This window comes from Agrilus planipennis, unplaced genomic scaffold (assembly GCF_000699045.2).
Source record: "Agrilus planipennis isolate EAB-ADULT unplaced genomic scaffold, Apla_2.0 scaffold209, whole genome shotgun sequence".
Taxonomy (NCBI): domain Eukaryota; kingdom Metazoa; phylum Arthropoda; class Insecta; order Coleoptera; family Buprestidae; genus Agrilus; species Agrilus planipennis.
Window position 1 is genome coordinate 239,552 of NW_020439069.1, and position 14,689 is coordinate 254,240.

General features: G+C 34.1%; 1 long non-coding RNA gene across 1 annotated transcript in view; it reads left to right on the plus strand.

Annotated features, from left to right (window-relative positions):
• The window catches only part of LOC112905189, a 225,218-nt gene extending 211,246 nt beyond the window's left edge, over positions 1 to 13,972 (plus strand). Inside the window, exon 3 of the long non-coding RNA XR_003231617.1 lies at positions 13,676 to 13,972. This is a non-coding gene — a long non-coding RNA (uncharacterized LOC112905189). The remainder of the gene's footprint in view (positions 1 to 13,675) is intronic.
• Positions 13,973 to 14,689: the final 717 nt, after the last annotated feature.

Sequence of the window (14,689 nt, forward strand, 5' to 3'; positions counted from 1 at the left end):
CGATCAGTTTTTTGCCAGCAAAGACCAAAAATTTTATGAGCGTGGAATTATGCTACTACCAGAAAGATGGCAAAAGGTGTTGGACCAGAACGGTCAATATATAATTTAATAAAGTATTTGTTTATTATACGAAAACTGTCTTTCATTTCCACAAAAAAAAAAACGAAATGACTTTCCGAACAACCCTATATATCGATAAAGTCGTTCGAGAGAAGAAGCGTCGTGTCAAGTCTTGAATTGAGGAAGAATGGAGCTTCGCTCAGCTTCGGCTCGCTTCGCCCCAGTTACAACATACAATGTATTGGAATTTTGTACGTTCTAGTTTTCTTTTGTATTAACATTTAGGTACATTTTTTTCAAATAGAGGAAGCCTCTACCTACTTTTTATACCTTTTAATTTCATGTATTTTGATAAAGTATTTTTTTGGTTTCTCCGTTCTAGTTTAATTACCCGAGCGTTAGAAATTAGACAGTAAAGTTTTGGGGCTCGTTTACTTTAAGTCCGACATTGCGTTGTGTTGTGTTGTTAATAATTCCGTTGCGTCTCTACAACGCAATAACATGTGCATGCGGTCAGAGCATTAAAGCTAGCGTATGCACGTATATAAGCCGAATACGTGGCTTAAAAGTTTCAGGCAAAGGAATTTTGATATTTAAACCACGTGAAATTAAACACATTCCGGGGTAGACAAACTGTATGAAAGATGCAGACTGCATGCCTGCGGCTTTGTATAAATTCGAACTTGCATATGTACACATTTGTATGTGCAAATACGTGGGTAGTATATATGAATAACCCAAGTTATCGTTTAGTGGTAACAGTAACTGAATGATGTTGAAATAAGAAGGAAGGGCGCTACTGGAATTACATACACTGGGGATATCGTCTCTTGAATGTTTTAAGGTTGTTATTTTCAGCTTCATCGTCGTTATGGTTGAACTGGCTTCAATTTTCGAAATAACGGTAATCGATGACATTAAAAATTTTTTTGAAAGAGAACTTTTCCATTGGTACTATTTTATGAATATCGAATTACTTGCATCTTTTAGACAACCTGTTTAGACCAAAAGAATCCTAAGTTATAATTTATCATTGAAATTCATCTTCATAAGGCCGTCAGCCCTAAGACTGGTTAGACACCCACCTCCACTCTTTCCTATCCTGAGCTAATCTTCGCATTTCCCTAAAACCAGAACAACCCACATCTTTAACTATTTGCGAACAGTAATCGAAGTCCAGGTCTACCTCTACTCCTCCTAACTTCCGTTTCTGCCTCTAATATGTCTCTGACTAGACCTTCATGCTTAAGAACGTGTCCTATTTCTTATTGACTTCCATAGAGTCCTCTGTTCTCCGGATCATAAAATATATTAAAATGCATTTCCGTTCGGCCAATTGTTACAATATTTTCTTCAAAATGTATTAGGTAATCTTCGAAACCGTATGCTGCAAGATGAAATGGGGCGAATAGTGAATTGTTCAACCGTCCATTCGCATTCCAAAATTTGTGATTGACCATTCTTGAGAAATCGGATAATTTCTTTTTCTGGTGNGCTTCTAACCTTTTCTTCTCCGCAGCGCCCACCGTCCATGTTTCACACCCGTACTGCGCCACGCAACCTTTTCGAATTTCTAAATTAACCATTCGCGAGCATCCTCTGCTTTATATTCCTACTACTCCTTTCGTCCTAACTTATCTGACTTCCTAGATCACTTCCAGTCACTTCTTCTAATTTTTCGTCTTCTATCTTTATATCTTTCTCTACCTTTTCTTCCGTTGCATACCAGTATTTTTGTTTTACTTTTATTTATTTTCATACAGTACTGAATTTATGGATTTAAAATATAATATATATTTTACATACACAATAACGTTAAAACACTTAAACGTAAAATTAGGGCATGATACGATTTCGTCCCGTGGTCAAAAATATATTGTGATTCCGCCCCGAAGAAATACATAGCATATAAACTTTACATTCAGTAGTAGGGATTGCTTTGTAAAATAAGCACTCAACAAAACAGAAGTTACAATTTTTTAAAAATAAATATCGTTAATTTTTTTAATTTTTAAATTACACTACACATGATTCTAAAAATAATATTTTTTGTCTATACTTTTTATTGCTACATTTCTTCTTTCACTGTTGTGTGAATGTTTTTTAAAACTTATAAAAATAAATTAGGTTTGAATGTTCTTGACTTAATGATTGAGTGTAGGCTTTCACAGCCGGCGTTAATTCTATGTTGAGAGTTTTTCGGACTGATGGGCGGTGGTCTATTTGGATTAACTCCTGAGGAGTCATAAACCACGGCTCATCAGCCGGAAAAACCCTCAACATAGAATGTTCCTAACTTGTTCTACCTTGAGTGAAACAACTCCCAATTTTGGAATCTTGTAATAATAGTTTTCTAGCAAATAATCGGTACATAAATTTAGAATCAAAACCAAAATTATTGAAAATAAGTAATGTTTATTCAACATATTTAAACGTACGTACGTGTTGTTAGTAAAAAGTAATGGTTTTGAAGACCTTCCTCGATGTAGAGATTTTACATAACATACTAAATCGTAAATTTAGACTAAATAATTATTACAGAACGGGGCTCTATTCAGTTATTTTTATTATTATCCTGGTCTTCTCAGTTTTCACTGGTAACTTTGAGCAAGTGAAGACGGGCTAATGCCAGAGAACCTCACTCACATCTTTTGAGATATAGAAACCACTTCTCTGTTCTTAAAATTTAGGGAGCTAACGTATCTTCTTGTCCTGAAATATGATCAGTGAGTATTAAACACTCCGCTTCTTATTTAACCTGTTGTGGTTTCAGAAAACGGGGATATGCCAGTACTGTTAAGAAATCTGCGCACTATTCCGCATGTATCAAGGATTGCTGATTTCTGTAGACTTATGTGAGTAAACTTCTGCAGTTTCAACTCGGCCAGGCCAGAATGTAATGTTTTAGGTATAACGCCTATTGATGATAACATTATTGGAATAATTCGAACTATGTTCTGATTCCACATGTCTTTTATTTCATCTAAAGGAATTTTCTCAATATGTTTTTGTTTTTTCAGTTATTAATTTTATTATTATGATTAGTAGTATCTGAGCTTTTGTTTAGTTCATTAAAGCAATACCGACTTTGCAAAGTAAACCAACAATTCTTTCGTAATTTTGAACAAAGGACGTAAACTGGAATTAATTTCGCATATGCTTTATTATTGGGATGGTCATTGTCTTTTATTATGCGAGTATGGTGAGGTTAGCGATGCCAATGGCGGTTAGTATCCTGCAGTTCCATTTGGGGGGAGAGCCGGTTTTTCATGGCGGTTAACCCAAGGTTCATTATTCATTCTACTAATACTATTTTACGTACATACTGTACATGTGTTTATATACTGCATATGTATATATGAGAGTATATACCAAACGGGAAAATCGATTTCCGCTGACTTTGATAAACGACTTTTAAAGTAATTTATATAATTTTGTGATCAGTCGATTTGATGAATAGGGCAGAAATTACACGATGTTTTGAGAGATTTTAATATGATGAGCTGCCAGTTGAGCGCAGACAAACGTGAATTAATTCGCCCATACCGTCGCACTCCAGGTAGTAGGAAGCAGTAGGACGCGACGAGTTTTTGTCAGGAACGGTAATAACGCAGCGTGTAGCCGGCGGGAGGCTGCAACCCCTAATTACAAAATGCTATAGAACAATTCGTTTTATTTAGAATGTTATTATTCTACTACAGTAAAATAGAACAAGTGTTTTTTGTTTCAATAAAAATTATATACGTAAACTAATCTTATTTTCAAGTAGGTGCTACGTATTCTGCATTTTACGATACTGTGTTAGAAAAGCAGGTGGTGTAGGTGCCTCCCTTGAAGGCCCGGAAAAATTAATTAAATGTCAAGTTCCCAACTTGCCCTACTTATAATTCAGGCGTTATTGCGATCTGAAACTTACACCTTGTGCGTGTACATGCCAAACGTTAACACTGTTGGGTAGGTACACATGCGTTTATAGGCATTTAGCAAAAATGGCCCCAATTTTTTTTATCTAGTATCATTAATTAATCTGTAGATATTCATCAACTTCAAATTTTTTTTTGTCAACTGAAACAGTTAATTTTCAAATTTATTAAAGTACCTTCAAAAGTTACATTTTCTTAATTGTAAAAGCCGTCGCCCCCATTGCTGAACTTTCTTAGAATACCTTCCCCCTTTCATCGTCATGTGATGTAATATATAGACGGTCATCATCAATAAGTCATAAATCAAAAGTACATTTCGTTTTAATCCTCGGCCCGCCTACTTTAGTCCCCGTTTCTCTGAGTTTCCCTAAAACGTGTAGACAAATACTCAGATACTCATATTCCATAGATGACCTCTCGCTCTTTTAGAGTCTTCCTTTTGTTTTTCTCCTGTGTCCCTCTCCAACCACCACCATACACCTATTCCCACAAATCCAATTGACAGCTGAAGAAGGGCTTTCGTCCTACCTACAAGTGGAGGTCGATGGGAATGAAAACGCACCAAAGTTCTTTTTTGGGTTGCGTATCTCACAAGGAAAAAGTAACCCATAAAGGATCACTTCTATGTCCGTCAGTCCGTTTGTCAAGACCAGTTATCTCAGGAACACGAAGTGGTATAATATTGAAAGTAATAGGTAATCTCTTGGAGATATGAGAAATATGTATTTTGGGGACTGATTTTGGGGAGAAACGTAAAACATCCTCGGAAAAGGCTGGAAAAATCTTCGAGATTTAATTCTCGTGACAGACGAACTATTTCTATACCTACAAATTTGTATGGAGTCCTCGGTGCACGATTTGCAACTGAAGGCTTTTTTTTATTTTTGGCAAGCTTAGACTTAGATCGCTAAAGGTACAATCCGTAACTAACTCCTTTCAATCAATTCCTTGCTGTCTGTCTTAATAATATTTAGTTAGTTTATAGACATTTTAAAGGTGTAAGATTGGAGCGCGGCGTTGTACGGGTGCAAAACAAGGACAGTAGGCGCGGCGGAAAAGAAAAGGTTAGAAGCCTTCGAAATGTGGTGTTATAGGCGAATGATGAAGATAACGTGGGTAGAAAAGGTTAGAAATGAAGAGGTATTAGAAAGAATAGAAGAACAGAGGACTCTATGAAAGTCAATAAAAAATAGGCGAGATTTGAAGGCATTGGAGGCAGAAACAGGAGTTATGAGGGGTAGAGGAAGACCTAGGTTAGATTACTGTTCGCAAATAATTAAGGATATGGGTTGTTCTAGTTTTAGGGAAATGCAAAGTTTAGCTCAGGATAGGAAAGAGTGGAGGTTAGTGTCCAACCAGTCTTAGGACTGACGACCCTATGACGATGATGATGATAGTTTTGTTGGTTATTCAATAACAGTATTACATTAAAACATCTAACCCAATACCCAAGCATGTAATTTCTTCTCCTACCACTTCATCTCGTACCTCAGATATTTATTTGATTGAACGTCATATTGTGCTCAGTCTGTTCGAACAGTTCTATTTCATTACTTTTTTCTTTGGTTGCCCGAGGTTTTTTGACTCGTTTATCGTGTTTACGAAAAAGTATAAACGGTAAAAAGAAGGATATCGTTTTTCTTCGTGTCTGTATCTCGGTGACGAAAACCCCTAGGCAAACAATTTCACGCCGGGGATATAAAAGAGATCGATAATAACTTGAAGAAGGAAATAAAGCTTCACGTCTCTTAATATTTTCTCACAAGCACAAGTGATAAGAAGCCTCAGGAGGAGTCACACACACGAACAACCACATTTACGTATACAAGTATAGACTTGTAAAGTGTATCGTCTTATCGTAACATTCAATTATAAAATAATCTCTACCTGGAATTTTCTCGTAGAAGACTCGTGAGCGACATTAGAACAAAATGTATAAATACGCATCTAAAATTGCTCTTGAAATTTATATATAAAAGCAATTTACACATCAGCTACATTTTCTCTGTAAACAAGTATCAAAATTCAGGCAACGCAATTTAAATAAAAAATTAAAATAGGGGAAATCAGACAACTTGTTTTTAGAACACGCCGTATCACTATTTTAACATACATATATATATATACATTAGTGTTGCAACAGATCTCTAATTCTGCTTCCGCAGCTGCAGAAGTTCCGCACACTTTAACATCCACTTGTGCATCTAGTTTCCCATTTTTAAAGAGGAGTTTTATCTGTAGGTACTCTCTAAAAGTATCAAAATTGAAGATTGTCCGGCAACAGAGCGGCTAAATTACTGTTTATTAAATATACCTTGCCTTTATTAAATTTTTAATATTAAATTCATAAGTAAAATAATAATTGACAGAGAATTGTTATTTTTTTATTTATATTATATTATATTTACTTAATGATGGGCAAATGCTTTCGGCAGAAAAAATATTTCAGGAACAATCTTTCATTTCTTCTCTGTTTTCATTTAGTTCGTCTTATATATCTCATCCCATCCACCACCAACCCATTCTTACAAAAGGAGGCAGAAGAGGGCATTCCGCCCTATCCTCCAGCGTAGTTTAGAGAGACTGCTCTCTTACCAGCATTAATGCTATTATTCTCCGTGCGAATACGTTTATTTATTGTTTAATATTTTTACACTCAACTTGTTTTTGTATTTTGTAGTAGTAACAGTAGCTCCACCATTCGAAAAGTAACTACTTTATCACACGTGCAAATTAACCTGTCTGTGTACCAGCTGTTGTGAAGGTTACGAGTAGGTATGAGTGTTTTATCAGATAGCACGGCAACCGAGTACAATCGTTGATGACCTGTTAACTGGGGTACTTTTTGTGCATTTTTTTTACACCCACGTTGTGGCGCTATCACGAGATGCACTTTACACTGCTTTCAGATGGTACCTTTTAAATATTCCGGAGTACTGATTAGATATAGCGTTTACTACTACTACCCCGAGTTGTAGCAACTACTTCTCGACTCAGCGAACGACTTCTTTTAATAGAGCATTATTTTAACAAAAATTTAAGATATTATTGCTTTTTGGAAACCTCCTAAGACATGAAAAATAGATATTATATTTATCGACCCTAATCTTGATAAGCTTCGGAGCATCCTCCACTTGACTTTACCTGTCAATTAGTTTTATTATAAAATATGTAAAGGAATTTTAATTTCACAAATTAATTAATTTTAATTTTCGCTTAGTCCGATCTTTTTAAAGATCTGACAGTCTCGCATAAACCTGACGGGAGCTGGAAAATAAGAAGAAATTCTTGGGAGGTGAACCTCCGAGTCGATAAATAATGCGGATTATGTTTCTTTTGTTGCTGTTGACTGCGGTATTAATTTCGGAAATTAGAGCCCGCGCGCATAATCTGCGATGTGCCAACGTCAGCACCGTTTCGTTTGATAAATGTGCAATTTAAATGAAATCGTTACAAATGTTTATAATGTGGCTTATACAGACGACCCCGTTAATTTGAATTGCGAATTATCCTTCAGCGAAACGCGTAGCTGGTCATTAACTAGCACCACCACCACCAAGTCCGGATCGTAATATCCCATAAAGAGTTTTTTCAAGAATTTGTTGTTGTCCTTAATATTACGTAACATTCAAATTTTCTTTATTTGAGCACATATAAGTTATTAGTGGTGCATTTGTCAAATAAATGTAGAAATGTCTTTCAGTATCATTAACTTTTTTGTTGGATGCTTGTCCTCGTAGCTGTTATCTATCAGTTTCAGAAATACTCAAATACAGGACGTCCCAAGCAAAAGCAAAAACCATACCGATCCTTTCGTCTTGACTCAAAGCTAAAAGCACTACAGTTCAGAAATGAACAACGTATATAACGAAATGTTACTCAACACCTTAAGCACACGAAATTAACGTCCGTAAGAACAAAGGTAGATAAAAGCGAATCGCCGACCAAGGCATACTTGATACTCTGATATAAATTGGTATTATAAATACTTATATAAGTAGTATAACTTTCGTAAGAAACTTTTTTTGATATCTTCAACTGTGAAGAAGTTGTTGAAGAAACCCGCCTACTTGAGACACCCTGTATATATACTAATTACTTTTTCATATAAAAACATCGTTTCCGTCATAATTTAGTTTTATTTTATAGAAATACTTGGAATGATTCCATAAAATTGAATAAAATCGTACATTTGTACGTTTTTAACATATTTTGTACATCCAGAAATTAGTAAATGTATGTGCATAGGTACATTAAAGAATCACAAGAACGCTTCATAAAACTAATAGAGAACTTTACCCAAAGTTTTACCCAAAGGTGGTGAGATATGATAATTTTTGTGAAATTTGTTCGTAATTTAAAAAAGTTAAACGGTATTTTAAATATTGCTGTGAAGAACAGAGTTAAATTTAGTTTTAGTTTCAATATTACGGTGTAGTCTGTATGGCTGTATGTGTGAACAAGAGTGCTGTCTACATTTAGGATACTTTTTCCAATAAGCAGATCAAGCAGATCCTGTATATCACAACTAAACTTTTGCTGCATAATATTGTAAGAATTTTGGTTCACACCGACTAAATTACAAGAAAACAGATATAATTACATATAAAATAAATTTTGAGTTGTTTTTGGTTCTAGTTTCGTTTATTCATTTATTTATTCAAAACTAGCTTTTCCCCGCCGCGTCACTCGCAGAAATTAATATTGTTTCTCCATAAAACCTTTTAACTCCCAATTCATCCTTACAACGTTTAAATTTTATGTAATGTCGCCATCTTAGATTTCAAATACAAACGTAGAAACAACATTTCATCCTTAACGATCAATTTTTAAAAATTGCCAAAACAGGTATTTGTTTAATTTCAACAACGAGCAACCTTCGAGTAAATCCGAGTACAAATAGAATATACCCCATGGAAACGTTGCAACCTCTTTTCATTAGATTAATAATAAAACAGTATATATACCATGTTTCAAGTAAATTCAATCACAAATAAAGTATGTCCCAAATAAAAATTGCAACACCTTTTTACTCTCCTCTTTGGAAGTTCAATTTTTTAAAATGTGAGAAAATATATGTTCCATTTAAACATTGTAACTTCTATTCACCACTCCTCCCCCTCAATAGAGAGTGAATTTTTGTTATGCCATTTTTAACCAATGAACGGCTAGACTGATGTTTTGACCGATAAATTTTTCGTTTTGCTGTCAGTTGCGTTTTCTTATACCACTTTTTATTACGTCAAGTTCCACGGGAACGGAATAAAAAAAAGTTGCCTATGTCCGTCTCCTGGTTCTAAGATACCTCCCCACCAATTTTCAGCCAAATCGGTTCAGCCGTTCTTGAGTTATAAATAGGGTAACTAACACGACATTCTTTTATATATTTTATTTAGATTAACAGGCAGTTATACTTAGTAGTTAACTTACTACCAATTAGTATTCCTTATTGACAACTGTAATAGTTGACTTTTATTATACATATACATTATCGAGTACATTTCTAACGGTTTCTCTCAACTAAATAAAATGTTTATTTAATTTTCAAAGCTGCCAATTTTGGGTGATATAAAACAAATCGTTATTCCCAAGTAAAGTTTCGGGGATTGGGGTTCGGCAACAGTAAGCAGGAAGGGTATTGTTGGTGGTGAAAGACAGCACCCTCTTTACAACTCGCGAGCTATCACGCCGTGTTTACGAGGTTTATATCCTGTTTGCTTAACAGTCTCGTTAACTGTGCAAATAGCGGCACTAATGCCGCACTTATATATGGGTTTATTATCAGATGCGGCGAGGTGGTGATAGGGGGTTGGGGCGGCGGCAGGGACGACGCTGGTGATGAAACAGTACTCTGCGAACAAACATTGAATGCTACATTGTCTGTATCTATTGTCGGGTGCTACTTGTAAAATGTTACCACCACTTAATGGCCAGTAGATGCGAACGATCTGGTAATAACAATCGCATAAGTCATAAATTTAAGATGACTTTGACATATTCACAACTTAGTTGTGGTTACTAACGACACGAATTTCCAATAACACTATTAAATTGGTACTATAATAAATACACATATAGGCACCTAATAAGAGTAAAAATTGTTACTGTTACAGAGTGGATGGACTTATTATTTGCTGAAACACATCGTTTGTTTCACATTATCCTAACTAATATTATAAATGCGAATGTGAATCTGTTTGTTTGTTACACTTTCAGGCGTTAACTACTCAACCGATCATCATAAAATTTTATACACGCATCGTCAGAGGTACAGAAAAGGACATAGGGTACCTTTTATCCAGAAAAACAATACTGTTGCCGAGGAATAGAAGAAAATTTGTTTAATGTGGTCGTCAATGATTTTTGACATGTATTTTGAACATCAACGCGAGCGAAGCCGCGAGTAAAACCTATCATCAAATGGTGTACACATATTGTTAGGAGTACAGAAAAGGTCACAAAGTACCTTCTATCCAAAAACAAAAAATACTGTTAGCGTGGGATAGAAAAAAATTTGTTTTATGTGGTCGTCAATGATCTTTAATACGTATTTTGGACATTAATTGGAGCGAACAAAAATTTTAACTTTTAAATTTATCTGTAAATATGGTAATAGGATTGGACAAAAGCAGACTTATTACCACCATAAATTTTAAAGCAACACAAAAATTATTGTTCGCAAATAGTTAGGGATGTGGGATATTCTAGTTTTAGGGAAATGCTCAGGATAGGAAACAGTGAAATAGTAGAAACTAGTCTTAGGACGTACTACCTATAATGATGATAATAATATTATATTGCCAAACATATAATCAAACCTAAATTGTAGTTAAATGATAGTTTCACTTTTGTCGTCGACCCATTCCTTTACCTTCCGCAACTGTAATCAAATTGCTACATGTAATGGATGTAGGTCCGTTTTTGTCTCGGTTCCACTTTTGTCCAAGTCCGCTTCTGTACATAATTCTTTCTTATAACCCTCAAATTGGACTTTCTGTAATAATTCTTCCGCCCTTTTGACGCACAGGAAATTGTTTTAAATTTCTCGCATGTTTCCGCGTCTATTTTTTTGCTATGACTACTGTCTTCGTCTATCCGTCTTTTTCTTCATTTTCTATCAAAATGACTTCTACCTCGTTTCTTACCTACATTATTATTACAGTATCTACCCTGCTTTTCTATGATTCCTTTTAAATGTGTTATATGCATAAATCTTATTAGTTTTGCCTACTTTAGACTTCGTTGTTCGTAACTGCCTTACACTTTCTAATTGTTTCCCAATTATTATAGTACTATCAATGTGATATTTATGGTGGATTTGAATGTGGAACGATATAATAAAAATAGAAAAAAGATTTTTAGCTTGTGCTAGATGTTGCTGATTTAAAAATTAACTTTAAACAAATTCGTTGCTTACTTTTATACTAACAATTTAATCAACTACAAGTAAGTTTAATAAATAATCTATATACATAAAAAAAGACATGTTAGTTACACTATTTATAAATGAAGAACGGTTGAACCGATTTGGCTGAAAATTGGTAGGGAGGTACCTTAGAACCAGGATACTTTTTTATCCCGTTCTCGTGAAACTTAACATGAAACGGTATAAGAAAACGCAACTGACATGGAATAACAACACGCAACTGACAGCAAAACGAAAAATTTATTAGTCAAAACATCAGTCTAACCGTTCATTTGTTAAAAATGCACAACAAAATACAATCTCTGTTAGGGGGGAGGAGTGGTGAATAGGAGTTGCTATGTTTAAATGAGACATATATTATTTGTGGTCAGATTTACTTGAAACTTGGTCTTAATGGTCTCTCATTTAATTTCTGAAAGACCTATCTCGACATTTTAAAAAAATTCAACCTCCAAAGGGGGAGGGGCAAAAAGGTGTTGCAATTTTTGTTTGGGACATACTTTATTTGTGGTTAAATTTACTTGAAACTTTTATATTATTAATCAAATGAAAAGAGGTTACAACGTTTCCATCGGGTATATTTTATTTGTACTCGGATTTACTCGAAGGTTGCTCATTGTTGAAATTAAGCAAATACGTGTTTTGGCAATTTTTAAAAAGCAACCCTTAAGGATGAAATGTTGTTGCTACGTTTGTATTTGAAATCTAAGATGACAACATTACATAAAATTAAAACGTTATAAGGGTTGATTGATAAAAGCTTTTATGGAGAAACAATATTAATTTCTGTGAGCGAAGCCCTTGCGAAATGCTAGCAAAATATAAAAATATGTATATAATGTAGGAGAAGTATTCATTAAAGCGGGATGCTGACGGGATGGGTTGGTATAATATATTCGAGGATCTAACTGTATCATTACTTATAAATCACAATCCGCAATCCCTTGTTTGGTTAGTCAGACAAAACTAATTAATTTCGCAATTGGTAACAAAGAACATTGAATCCGAACTGAAATTTAGCGTAGCCACAAACCGAATAATTAACGCATTCAGATCAAAGAGCCCGCATATTAATATCGTCAATTGCATTACTGTAGGCACACAATTTTCCAACACAATGGCGCAGATAGGTACAAGTACACTGTCATGGTGTACTTTGAAAAAATAGTGAAGCTACAAAATATTGTATTGACGATATTGTGGTTTTGATTTGGGATATGTCAAACAGACATTGGATTACGTGTTGGTAGAACTTAAGAATAGTGCAGATAGATTGTAAAATTCTTTGTTAAAACCATAAAACGCGTTAAATAAATGAAAATAAATTGCTTTATTTATTGCATTTTCGCATCTTCTGGCAGTATCTCACCAACTGATGCGTCTCATTGGCCTTTTAATATAAGTAAACAATGTCTTGAAAAATTAGGATCTGTCAACTTTGGTCATCTTGCGGTCCAATTAATCTCATCGTTTCTGGAGATTAATCGACATGGAAACGTTCTTCTAGGTTTTCCAATTGTGTCCTGTTTCGTATGATTCGTGATTCATTTGACGAAGCAAAAAATTGTTAAAGAAGTCACGGTTGCGATCGCCAGTAGAACCTGTGGATTCACCTCAGAAGCAGGGCTAAATAACCCTATTTAACCAGGTTTTTTCATCAAACTCGATGAGGATGCTTGTGGATCGGCAATGGTAGTTGGCTGGCTGATTCCTTAATTTATTTAAGACAAAATTACTTAAATTATGACGGCGTTCGAGGTGTCGAGGTTCACTTTTTTGGGATAGTTGATCTTATGCGGAAACGCAGATCTCTCTTTAGAGTACTCCGTGAAGAACTACCCTTAATTCTCATTTATTCAAAATACCGCTATACTTTCAATATTCTGCCCCGGATGAGTCTTCATGTGACATGAAGGGGAACTGATTTATTATTTGAGTTATTCTAATTCAGGAAGGTAACTTGTTTCTACCTAAAATTAAACACAACTTTTTCAGTAATTTCCGCTGTGAAAGACTGATTTGCGCGCTTTGAATGTAATTTCAAGATTTTAGTACAAAATAAATAATTTTGTTAATTAAAAATGCTACGTATTTAATGTGCTCATGGTGGTTCTTGAGTCATATTACAACTAATTTCGTCTCCATTTAATAAGTAATACAATACTTATCATGCAAAAGAAAATTTTTTTATTGATATATCGTACTTATATTTTGCTTTTTAGTGTTGTATTTTTTGAATTGTAATGCATTTTTCTTTTCATTGCAGAATATCACTGGATGGAAAAGGGACCTATACTGAATCACCTATACGGGATCACTGGATGGAAAAGGGTTCTATATGAAGTTGAAATTTAAGTAGATATTATTTGAGTTTAATCGTAATTCGACGAATAAAATCTTGAAAAACTGATGTTCAACATACTATGCACATTTTTTCTTCAATTAATTTCAAAATTTCAGTGGTTTATTAATAGTGCAACTGATATCAAAATAACAATTACTTTATTTACTTTTAATGTCACTCTTTCTAATAAGTTAAAATTTTAATGTTGTTTTGTTTAGTTTAAAGGACTGTAGCACTTTTTGTTTAATTAATTTTTGAGGCGTTGTTTTAAATATTTTTTCTCTTTTATTGGTTAATATTTCCGAAGTAACTTCTTTTAAATTAATACTGAATTTAGGTGTGCATATCGTAATCTTTCGACGTCTGAAATTCTTTCAACGTTCTGATATACGTATGTGGCGCCAATTTGTAAAATTCGAGTCGACAGTTTTTATAAAAATTTATAGTTTTAGACGTAGTAAGGATACTGTTTTCTCAATACAATACACAGATCAGCTGTTTTCGGCTAAAATAATCATGAATATTATTTCTGAAAGTTTTGTGGAATTTTGGGTTTTAACTGTTCATTTAGTTACGTTCCACAACAGTGTGTATTAACAGAATAAATAGCCTTATTGAAAATTTTTCAATATTAATTGAATAGAGTACATAGATCATAATAAATAAAATATAAAAAGACTCAGGTTTTGGTGACTTCATCAGGCGAGATGACGTACAAACTGTGATGATTTGGTATTCTTGATACATAAATCGAAAACAGTAGCCATTTAATCTTTTAGCAAAACCATTATTTAATTTCAGTTATCAAATCTTCCGATTTTTTTATTTTATAAGTTTTGTAATATTCATTTATTCTTGTTTGGATTTTAGAATTTACGGATGAAATTAGTTCAAAATTATGTACAATCGTGGAAAACCCAGTTAATCCGTTACTAC